Here is a 13,256-nt window from a genome sequence, read left to right as displayed (position 1 = left end):
TGCTAGATGGCTGGCAGTTCAAACTCACCAGCCACTCCTCGGAAGGAAGATGGAGCAATTTACTTCCATAGTGCTACTACTGCCTCCTAAACCCAAGGAGGGGTCACTATGAGATGGGTCCGACTCAGCGGCACATAACAACAACAACAACAACAACAACAATGTATGTACATAAATTTTATATGTTTATAATTTATTAAACTTAATCTAATTTACCCTTAGCTACTATATACTTTTAAAAACTTTCTTTCATCAACTTTTAAAAACCCTGAGGCTAGCCCTTAATAATATAAATTTATGTTATGTTTGTAACTATTACAATTAATTGAGAATTTTAAGTCTTTCTAAAATTCATCCATCACATTAGTAACGAAAATCAGGATATGTCTTCCTATCCCAAATGGAAATCAAAGCCATCTGTTAATTCCATAATATACCTCACCTAAATGTTTTGCAAATTCTTGTAACTTGAGTTAAAACAAGAAAAGAAGCAAACACAGCCTCTGAGCCCCTTTAATCTTTGGCTGAGGATCATATGTTGGGTACCGTGCATGAACAGAGTAACGTCTTTTTACACAAGAGCCGTCTTCAAAAAGAAATTGTCTTATTTGTCCCTGAATTTTCTTTCAGTTCCATAATAGTTAGCAAATGAGCTTGGCTCCCTTTGGTGGGTCAGAGGAAGACTGTTAAAGTACTGTTTTATCTTTCTCATTCTACAAATTTTCTGCTGAACCCTAAGGGCCAAATTTAGAAAAGTAGATAAACCAGATGTGCTCATAAAATTGAATGCATACCTGTGCTGCCTACAAAAAAAAAAAAAAAAAAAAATCTCTTTGCCCAATGTACTGATTTCCTCATGTTGCCTATAATGGTCCCAGCAGGCAAAGTTTCTCCCCCATCATCTAGGCAGGCTGACAGCATCAGCTTTGAGAATGTTAGTGATGAGGCCTTTGCAAATATGCACAAGTTGCATTATGTCAACTTCAAATGAAATCATAACACAAAAACAAAACATTCATAAATTGATAGAAATTATACAGCATCAAATGAGATACAAGAATTTTATCTCCTCATTTGTATATTCTTGTCTCCCTGTCTATAAACATATGTTTGCACATGCTGTGTATTGATAGATTAACATATAAAATTACAACATTGCATTTGCAACACTGTAGTTAAGGTTGTCTTCACATTTATATTTCAGAGGTTTTATATCTGAACCATAAACATTCTTTCTGGGGTAAAACTTGGCATATAGTGTAAAACTGGAAGTGGTTCATCTTTATCCTAAACATGGGGGAAATTTCACAAAATGCTTAGATTTTAGCTGACATAATAAAACATAGATTTTTAATTGTGAAAAAAATGCATAGGTCAAAATTCCTCACAGACAATGATTCAAAATAGAAAAGAATCAGAAAGTTTTCTATCTTTCCCTTCACATTGTACTTCTTTAGAGAAAATGGAATATACATATATGTGTGTGTATATATTGCTATGAGTCTGATCAGACTCAATGGGAATGAGGTGTGTGTGTGTGTGTGTGTGTGTGTGTGTGTATATATATATATATATATATATATATATATTTAATATAAGGATGCTGTTGAAAAAGTTATAATCATTTGATTACAGAAAGGTCCATTATTGACATCTCATATTAAACCATTTTTAAAAGATCTGAAATAACCTATGAACTTAGCATTTGGTAAAACAAGTTTATATTTATGTAACAACTGACTTAAAGTTACTTTCTAAATGATGTTAACAACATCATTATAAAGAATTAAAATAAATATTAAAAATCAAATTTTTAGAAATGTTATTTTGGAGAAAAAGTGTTAGTCAAGTATATCAAGAGTAAAATTATTTTGCAATTGAAAGATTTTAATATTCTGCTTTGGGATTTTTTTAATTTATAAGTTTGGAATACAAATAAAACATCAAAAGTCAAATTGATTTACTAGTCAAATGATTTTCTGTACATTATGGGAATTTTATTATTCTTAGGTTGATTCTGAGTATCTCCTCTTATAACCAATTTGTTTGTCTCTTTGTACAAGCTCTATTTTCATTTTCCAGAAAAACATTTTGTAAAATAAAATATTGCTGTAACAACAATAGGTTAATAATAAAGCAAATGTTTTTAAAATCTCATGAAGTTTTTTTTATATAATTAAGAATACATTAAAGTTACTTTTTCAATATTTTCCAACCATTCTCAAAAGTCCTTTCTTCTACTTTTTCTTAAATTTTGCAAGTGAGGAAAATGTATATATTAGGGTGTGTGGGGCATGTTTATTCACAATTAACTATGAAGCATATGGAATAAATTTATCTTCTGGTATGCAAATATAAAATTCAGATTGTGAAACATATAACTAAATACATTGGGAGTTTGCACACTGAAATTGAATAATGTTGTTGTTGTTGTTGTTAGGTGCTGTTGAGTCATTTCCGACTGATAGCTACCCCATGCACAGCAGAATGAAACACTGCCTGATCCCGTGCCAGTTCCATGATCCCTGCTATACTTGAGCCCATCATCATGGCCACTGTGTCAATCCATCTCATTGAAGGCCTTCCCCTCTTTCGTCGACCCTCCACCCTACAAAGCATGACATCCTTCTCCAGGGAATGGTCCCTTCTGACAACATGACCAAAGTAGGTGAGACGAAATCTGGACATTCTCGCTTTCAAGGAGCATTCTGGCTGCACTTCCTCCAGGAAAGATCTGTTAGTTCTTTTAGCAGTCCATGGTACTTTCAGCATTCTTCGCCAGCACCACAACTCAAAAGCATCAACTCTTCTTTGGTCTTCCGTTTTCATTGTCCAGCTCTCACATGCATACGAGGTGATTGGAAATATCATGGTTTGTGCCAGGCGCACCTCATTCCTCAAAGAGACATCCTTGCTCCTTAGCACTTGAAACAGTTCCTTCGCAGTTGACCTTCCCAATGCTACACGACACGTCGACTAATGTCCTGACTGCTGCTTCCATTGGCATCGATTGTAGAACCAAGCAACGTGAATTCTTTCACAACCTCAGTCTTCTCTCCATTTATTGTAATGATGCTCATTGGTCCAGTTGTGAGGATTTTTGTTTTATTATATTGAGATGTAATCCATATTGCAGACTGTATTCTTCAACCTTCATCGTAAGTGCCTCAAGTCCTCCTCACTTTCAGCAAGCAAAGTTGTATCGTCTGCATATCTCAGGTTGTTAATGATTGATTCTTCCTCCAATTCTGATGCCACGTTTTTCTTCATATAGTCCAGCTTCGCAGATTATTTGCTTAGCATATGTTGTTGTTGTTATTGTTATATGCCGTCGAGTTGGCCCCCACTCATAGCTACCCCTCCTTGGGTTTCCGAGGCAGTATCACTAGGGAAGTAGGATTGCCCAACCTTCCCTCCGAGGAGTGGCTGGTGGGTTTGAACTGCCAGCCTTCTGGTTAGCAGTCAAGTGCCTTAGGCACTATGCTACCAGAGCTCCTTGCTTAGCATATAGATTGAATAAGTGTGGGGAAAGGATACAAGTCTGACACACTCTCTTCTTGATTTTAAAACATGTAGTGTCCCCTTGCTCAGTTTGAACGACAGCCTCCTGGTCAAGATACATGTTCCTCATGAGTACAATCAAGTGTTTGGAAACTCCCATTCTTTTCAATGTTATCCATAATTTGTCATGATCCACACAATCAAATGTCTTTGTATAGTCATTAAGACACAAATAAACATCTTTCTGGTATTCTTTGCCTTGAGCCAAGATCCATCTCACAACAGCTATGATATCCCCTTGTTCCACGTCCTCTTTTGAATCCAGCTTGCACCTCTGAAAGTTCTCTGTCAATATACTGCTGAAAACGTTTTTGAATTATCTTCAGTAAGATCTTACTTGCATGTGATATTAATGATATTTATCTATAATTTCCACATTCTGTGGGATCATCTATTTTTGGAATGGGTACAAATATGGACCTCTTCCAGTCACTTGGCCAGGTAGCTGTCTTCCAAATCTCTTGGCATAACCGAGTGAGTGTCTCCAATGGGACATCCGTTTGTTGAAATATCTCAATGGGTATTCCATCAGTTCCCAGAGCCTTGTTCTTTGCCAATTCTTTCATTTGCAGATTCGACTTCCTCCTTCAGTACCATGGGTTCTAGATCATATGCCACTTCCTGAAATGGATGAAGATCGACCTGTTCTTTTTGGTACAGTGGCTCTGTGTATTCCTGCCCTCTTCTCTTGATGTTTCCTGCATCATTCAATATTTTGCAGATAGAATCTCTCAATATTGCAACTCAAGACTTAAATATTTTCTTCAATTCTTTCAGCTTGAGAAATGCTGGATGTGTTCTTCCCTTTTGGTTTTCCAACTCAAGGTCTTTGCACATTTCATTATAGTAATTGGTTTTGTCTGCTTGAGCTGCTCTTTAAAATCTTTTGTTCAGCTCTTTCATCTTGTCATTTCTTCCATTTGCTTGAGTTACTCTCTGCTCAAGGACAAGTTTCAGAGTCTCTTCTGTCATCTATTTTGGTCTTCTCTTCTTTTCGTGTCTTTTTAGTGATCTCTTGCTTTCTTCATGGATAATGTTCTTGATATCCTCTCACAATTCTTCTGGTTTTTGGTTGCTGGTGTCCAATGCATCAAATACATTCTTTAGATGATGTCTAAATTCAGGAGGGATATATTCAAGATCATATTTTGGCTCTCTTGGATTTGTTTTAATTATCTTTAACTTCAAATTGAACTCACGTATGATCAGTGGCTGGTCTGTTCCACAATCAGCTCCTGGCCTTGTTTTGGCTGAAGACACTGGGCTTTTCCACTGTCTCTTGCCACAGATGTAGTCAATCTGATTTCTGTGTGTTCCATCTGGTGAAGTCCATGTGTAGAGCTGCTGATTTTGTTGTTGAAAAAAAGTGTTTGCAATGAACCAGTCCTTGGTCTTGCAAAATTCTACCATGCGAGTTCCAGCATTATTTCTGTCACCAAGGTCAAATTTTCCAACTACCAGTGATCCTTCTTTGTTTGCAACTTTTGCATTTCAGTCACCAGCGATAATTAACACATTGTGATTGCATGTTCAGTCCATTTCAGACTGCAGAAGTTGATAAAAATCTTTAATTTCTTCTCTTTGGCTTTGGTGGTTGGTGCATAAATTTGAATAATAGTCGTATTAACGGGCTTTCCTTGTAGGTATATGGATATTATCCTATCCCTGACAGCATTGTACTTCAGGACAGATCTTGAAACATCCTTTGTGCTGATGAATGCCACACCATTCCTCTTCAAACTGTCATTCCTGGCATAGTAGATCACATGATTGTCTGATTCAAAATGGCCAAAACCAGTCCATTTCAACTCACCAATGCCAAGGATATCAATCTTTATGCATTCCATTTCATTTTTAACAACTACCAATTTTCCTAGATTCATACTTCGTACATTCCATGTTCCGATGATTAATGGATGTCCGCAGCTGTTTCTCTTCAATTTGAGTGGTGCCACATCAGCAAATGGAGGTCTTGAAAGCTTTACCTTATCCATATGAGTAAGGCTGGGTTTACTCTGATGATGCAGCTCTTTTCTAGTCCTATTTTGAGAGCCTTCTAACCTAGCCGGACTATTCATAAAGTTGCGCAGTAATGTATCAGACAGTGTTTCTTTGGTATTCATAAGGTTTTCCCTGGCCAATTCTTTGAGAAGTGGATGGCCTCTTCCTTCTTTCTATTCTGTCTCAGTCTGTAAGCTGGGCTCATACCTGTGCACCATGTGCATTCCACTGAGTTTGAAACGCCAGTGGCTCAGCCTCAAAACTCACATCAACAGGTCACCATGGTAGGACAAACCGACAGACAAGTTTGTCTCCCTGTTGGAAACCTTTCCTACCATCCTTGCCTGGGTCCCTGCTGCTGACTCAATTTGAACAATAGGTCAGGATATTTAGTGATTCTAATGTGTTCTCTTTCAACTGGGCAAATATACATGAAGGAAGGTTGGGCAATCCTACTTCCGTAGTGATACTGCCTCAGAAACCCAAGGAGGGGTCGCTATGAGTCGGGGCCGACTCGAGGGCACATAACAACAACAACAACATACGTATATAGACCTGCATGGGGGATGAAATAAACAAGTAATTTTCCAGAGTTAGAAGTACTGACTTTTGACTACTACTGAGTGCTCATAAGTAACGCAACCATCGCTAAAGGTCTCTAATTCATCTTTTCCTAACTTCTACAGCTATAGACCACTGGAAGTTTGGAAGTTACACGGGCTTCACTGCCTTGGAGCCTACAGTGTATATGATTTAGTTGACTCTAGAACTCCCCACATTAAGCATTTGGACTTGCTTCTGCTTCATGGAATCCATGATTCATGTCATTATTTCCTGCAGACTGAACAAGGATAAGTGACCATACAATAGGGGAAATCAGTGATGAATCTGAGCTAGGAAGAACCAGTAATAGTTATACAGGGCTGAAAGTTGGTATTCTTCAAAATTATACACCTAGACCTTATTTCTTGTTCTATAAAATCCATTTTAACAATCTCATTTTTTTTCTTAGGACAAAAAAAATGTCTTTTTTCTTGCATCAATGTAGCACTTACAGATGCCAATGTCTCCAAAATAGGCATATTCATATTCTGAATTTATCAGTGGGAATAAAGGTGCTTTTTTGAATATTTATTCCTCTTCTTACAGTAAGCAGGCATTTTAAGGTAGGAGAGATTTCTTCAACAAATGAAATATACTCTGAATTATAGAGAATAAAGGGTTCATAGTTATTCTTTTACCTGTTTATCCACACTTTATGACCTAAACAGATTTCTGAAAGTTAGTGGTTAAATCCATTTCTTAAGAAATAATAATTTATGTTGATAACCTTTCACAGATACAAGATAAAGAGTAATGAAGCACTGTTAGTTGAGAACAACACTTTGACAATATTCAGTGTTTAAGTTGCCTGACGTAGGTACTCATTGATGTGCAAGAATGAAGGAATAAATGCACAAATGCATTATTGGTTTGTGTGAGATAGGTAGCCACTCTACATATTAGTTTCCTGTAAATACTTCTGAGTCAGAGTACTTCTATGAAACTGGAAAACTTGGCAGTGTGTGGATATTATTTTGTTATGTATCAGTACTGGCTTGGTGTCCATACTTGTCACAGAAATAGCTAGGTGATCATCTATGGACTTACTTTATAGAGGTAATGGTATCCATATAAATGTTGTATCTATTCCAGTCTAGTGCTGGATATAGCCCAAACTTAAATTCTTTGTACCTGTGATGGTGAATATTTTATTCATTCAAAAACATAATGAGGAAACATAATTAGGATATAGCCCTTCCTGAAGGGCTATATCACCATTCTCATTTTGTAGTTATAATGCTGAGACTATTAGATGGCAAGTGACATATGACATAGTTATTTGTTCATATGTCAGATGTTCTGAAGGTGAAAACCCATCATCTGGCATCCACGTTATTCACTTTCCACCATTTCAGTCGCTGAATTTCAAAAATATCTCCTAACTGCCCACTGCTGTTTCATGCACTCCCTGTATCCTGGTTAGATCACCTGTTGACAACAGATCCATATCTTTAATGTATTTTTCTTTTATCATGACATTATTGGTGCTCTTTGCTGGCAAAGATACAATCCACATTGTTTGCCTGGATTTTAACAATGCCACTGCAATCTGATTCCAGTCTCATATCCTACCATTTTTTGGCATTATTCTTCTATTGCTACCCCTAACTTCTTGAATTTACAAATGCCAACTTCTATGACTAATCAAAGAGTCTATATTTTTCCTAGCACACCTGTACTCACACATATAAGCAGCAAATCCAGAAGTTACTGACCACTAAGGGACATTCAGGCTTACTGCTATTCTCCATCAAAGAAGATCAAAGGAATTGTTCAGAACTCAGTTTAATAGTTACGTACTTTTATTGGATACCATTGGAGCTCAATCTAGCTACCTTGAAATACTCCCGTTTAAATTTAGCCACTGGGCAAATTTATCATTTAAAGCAAACTCCAGAATATATTAAACAAGGAAACCACTCGATTAAATGCTCAAAGTTGATATTTTCTAAGGATCCTTCCTTTCATAGATTCAGGAAAGAGGAGCTGTACTACCCATTGTAGAACTGTTTGTCTGGTGCAGATAAATTCCACAACCTAGTAGAGGAAAGAAGAATGTGTTTTAAGAGGAACTTTATATGCCTTATAATAAATCTGGATGTGCTTAAAAATCCCCGAGGAGTTTAAAAAAAGTCTGGATGTGTTTTCTCAAATAACTATTTAAAGCATATTAGAGTTTTTTAATTGCACTGGGGACTTTTCAAAGCATATCAGGACAAAACAGTAGAGTATAGGCCCCAATATGCTAATTAATAGATAGCTAGACCCCTGAAATAAACCTGCAACACTCCATTAATCAGGCAGTAATTGAATTGGCACAGTGCTTTTGTGCAAACTACATGATAATTGAAAAACCAAACCTGGCAGCAGTGAGGGTAAGGTTCTCCACAATGGCATGCATTGGGACATCATATTTACAGTTGTCAGTGGGCAGTTGGCTATAATGTCAAGTGGTTTGGAGCACTGAGAAAGCTGGACTACACTCTGAGTTGAGTGTAACTGTCTTACGCTGAGATGTCTGTTAGGTGTGTAAGAGTCAATGGCCACAAGCATAACCCCATGCAAACACAAGTAATGGCTGATATGCTTTTCTCTGTTACCTAAAGACATCTGCCAATTAATGTGATTATAAAATAATAGTGAGGAACAGATGTTTCATTTGCTAATTTTATATCTGACTGTTTGAAAGCTAGCTACCTGGGGATTTAACTGGCAAATACTACTTTGCTGACGAAAAAAGAAACAATGCATGCGTTTTTCCCACACAACTGATGGGGTGTAATTCGTGATATTGGTTACCCATAGTAAGAGCTCAGTGAGAGTGAGACTGATTGCTTCTAAATGAAGAGAAGAAAAATAGCATTTTAAGTCTTTTTACTACAACAAAACATTAAACATATTTCTACACCAAAAAAGGCTGTTGCAATAAAAGCATTTAGTCTATCATACTGTGATGACAGGGGAAGTAAGGTGCAGATAAAATGAGGATTGACATGAGCCTCTCCATCTAGAACTATAAAGCTCATCATCTGGGAAAAGCTCAAACACGTTTATCTACATTTTTCTACCCCTTTTACTGTAAAGGTGAAGAACAAAAAACATGAAATCATGCTGCAAGAATTGTTTTTCAAGGCTGTGGGCGTCCAGAGATAAGTATTTTGAGAGTTCTATTTAACTCTTCTTGTTTCCCAATGAAGGTCACTACAGTGTTAAATATACCTGAGATGTGTTTCTCAGGCCAAGTTCTTATCTGAAGCAGAAACTTCTTTTCATGGTGGCTCCCCTGTGGATCCTTGTTCTGTCTCTATGTCAAGATATCAGCTTTAGGTGGGTCTCCCTTTTTGGGTCATGCTATTTAATATGACTCTTTATTCATAAAGACTTGAATTTGGGTACTGGATATGCCACTAACTGTGCTTGTGATCTTAGACAAGTCTCTTAACAATTTTGCTTCAATTACCTTCCTGTCCAAAGAGAAATCTGTAGTAGGTTAGGGTTCCAGAATCTTTTTAGACTCATGTCTTCCTTTATATGATGGAAAGCCTGGCTTTTCCTTTAACGTAAGATGGGGGAGTCATTGTTTAGGAAACAGTGAGATTCTGTTTATGATGATGGAAAATTTGGCAACGATCACTGGTGATGGTTTTACAACGTGATTGATGTAATTGATATCACTAAATTGTACATGTGAAAAATGTTGAATTGGCAAACATTCTTGTGTGATATATATTTTTCCAACAATAAAAGAAAACCTTATGGATCACAACAACAAAAATAAATAAATATTTGCCAGGGCTTAAAGAAATTATAAATCAAATTTGTATAGGAAATGGCTTTATTGTCAAACCTCAATTCCTTCCAAGTTTCAGAGAAGTTGCAAGTCTTGCATAAATAAGGTCATCCAATCAACAAATGTTAATGGTGTTAATGGTGTCATTGTGCAATCAAACCTTAGAGCCGGTATCAGGATCTCAACTCTTTGTCAAGTGAAAAAAGGTATTCACTATGTCCACATGTTTCTTGCTCTTATTACATCTAGCTTGAAAAATTGTACTGTTATCAGTAAATACATTTAAAATTCTTCTAACTTTCCAAGTAATGTGATTGAATGTTAGTTAGGGTATACCAGTGATCATCAGATCAAAAACTACAAATGTTATCAAGTTAAAATCTCTCTTCTGTAAAACAAAATAATGAAAAGCTGATGGTTGCCTAGCTTACTGGAGCTCTCTGCAGACCCAAAGGTGTTTGGTTTTACATTTTTAGTTCAAGGTGTTACACTGTCAGTTTTTATCATCCCATGCTAATAATATTTTGTCTTGTTTTGTATTTATTTCATTTATGTATTTTTTATAAAACCTCTTGATACAGTCCATATCTCATGGCATCTGTTCCAGTTCCCTTTTCTTTCACATGCTGTGGGCATTCCCAGTCCATTTGAGGAAACTTCACCTTCATATTCAAGTCTTTGTATTTCCAGGTACTGCTAGGGCTGACCTCTCCCTACTCCTATCTTGTTTCATCTGCATCTTAATATGAACTTTTCTTCTCTAATTCTCAAATAGGGTCCAGCTACCTCTCATTGATTTACTTGATTTTGAAAACTTTACTCTTACTGTGAAAGATAGATCAATTTCTATCTCATTATATGGATGTTGGATAGGCTTGGAGTCATTTCCAAAACATTGATTTAGTCTAACTTGATTCTTACTGTTTTTCCTTTTATGTCTAACTTCTAAGATTTCCTATATTTATCTCCAAAATATTTGTTATATTTTCCCACTTTTCATCATCTTCACCATCCAAGCTTCTATCACTCTTGCTTACACTTTTGCAATAGCCTTCTATTTCTCTCTTTGCATCCACTTTTACAACCATAAAACCAATATACACTATAGCAACCAGATGGCTTTTTAGAAAAAGTAATCAAATGTCCCTGCCACTACCCCATTTAAAAATCTATCAGCCAAGCAATTCCAATTGTAGGTATATACCCAGATGGAGTGAAAGCAAGACCACAAACAGAAACCTCTATACCAGTGTTTAGTGCCACACTTTTCACAATAACCAAAAAGTGGAAACAACTGAAATACTCATCAACAGATGAATGGATAGACAAAATGTGATATGTACACACAATGGAATGTTACTGAGGGTAACAAAGTCCTGATGAATGTCAGAATATGAATGAGCCTAGAGAATAATTTTTTAAAAAAGTCAGCTGCCAAAGGACAAATACTCTATGACCTCTCTTATAAGAAATAAGCAAATACATAAAAAACAAAGATTATTAGTGGTTACTAGGATGAGAAAGAGGGAAAATTGGAGAGTTTTTGCCTAGAGGCAGTGAGTATATGTTAATGGTGGTAAAATGATTTGAAAAGGATAACAGGGGTGCTTGTGCCATACAAAGGATGCAGTCAGTGTCACTGAATTACACATATACAAATTGTGAAATTGCTGTAGGCTTTGTTGCTTATATTTTCACCACAATAATAAAAAAAAATCTATCATATTCTTCTCATTATATTTGGAGCAAAGTTGAAATTCATGACAGTGACCTAAAAGCATTAGATCAGTTCCGGCAAGATGGTGGACTAGGCAAAAGGACTGCACAGAACTTCTTCAACAAAGAAAAGGGAAACCAATTAACACAGACACAGAAGATAATCTTGGACCCCTAAGCCTTGAAGGAAAGGATATAAAAGTGGACTAAACCCCAACTAGCAGAATAATTTGTGTGAAAATACCAAAAGAGGAGACACATGGAGCTGCAGTATGGCAGCAACCTGAGTTACCCTGATGGCACAGATGGCACAGATGGCTTGGAGATTCTCGAGTGGTGGTAGGACCTAAGAATTAACCTAAAAATCACCCTGCTGGCCAGGGACTGCATGGAGGACTGTGCACAGTGGCTGGGGAACAAATGGAGAAGGTGAAGAGAAAGGTGGTCTGAGCTTTGGACTTTTGCCGGTCTGGAGGACACCGTCATTTTGTAGGTTTAAAAAGCAGCTTGATTATTTTGGATATTTCAAGAGACAGCGCTCTCGCAGATTCCTGTGGTGGTAGGACTTAAGAATTAACCTAAAAATCACCCTGCTAGCCAGGGACTGCATGGAGGACTGTGCATGGTGGCTGGGGAACAAATGGAGAAGGTGAAGAGAAAGGTGGACTGAGCTGTGGAATTTTGTTGGTCCAGAGGGTGCCACCATTTTGAAGGTTTAAAAAGTGGCTTGAGTATTTTGGATATTCAAAGAGACAGAGCTCCTGTAGACTTCTGGGGCTTAAGAACTAGTTCTGCTTTCCAGCAACCCCAAGGACACTCGGGGCCTACAAGACTGAAAAGCTATGACATGCTTCTTGTTACTACACCCTACACCAGCTTGGTGAATGGAGGTGTGGCAATCCCCACTCCTACCTACCTACTGGGCCCACAGGAACTCCATCACAGTCTGTGTGCTCAGACAGAGCCTGTGTGCCCTACCCAGTCTTCCACCAATTTTTCCTTTTTCTTTTTCCCTTTCTTTTTCCTGGTGATTAGTTTGCTTGTATTTGTCCATTTCAAATGAACTAATATTATTAATACTTTTGTCCTTTTTATTATTAGTCTTAATATTCCCCTACCAGGTCCTAGTTTTCAGCATTTTTTTGCTTTTCCCTGTTCCTGGTTGAAATTCCGCCCCCCCCAATTTAAGTTCCCCCCCTTTTTTTTCCTCATGACTAACCGCATTTCTTGTTTTTCTTTTTGCATTCTTCCTGTTATTCTTCTTCATTTATTATTCTCCTTCCCCACTTTTTTTTTCCTTCTTCTTAGTGCCCTATCCCAAGATATTGCAGGTTTGCTTGTATTTTCTTCTTTTTTTCTCCCCTTTCTCTTTTTTTTTGGTTACTGTTCCTGTGTGATTACATGGGGTGTTTTTCATCCATGGGCTTTTAGTTTTTTGATGGTTATTCAACTGTAATATGTGTCTAACTGAGTGGGAGACAACAACAGTCCTCATAAGACACAACTACACCCACACATCCTGTGACTTCACTTACTGAGCGAGAGCCACTTCCTTCTTCTCCACCAATGAGCCAATGATAAAAAA

Source organism: Orycteropus afer, unplaced genomic scaffold, assembly GCF_000298275.1.
Source record: "Orycteropus afer afer isolate SDZICR_OR568_19922 unplaced genomic scaffold, OryAfe1.0 scaffold00017, whole genome shotgun sequence".
Classification (NCBI taxonomy): Eukaryota; Metazoa; Chordata; class Mammalia; order Tubulidentata; family Orycteropodidae; genus Orycteropus; species Orycteropus afer.
The sequence above is the reverse complement of the archived record's forward strand: the minus strand, read 5'-3'. Positions refer to the sequence as shown.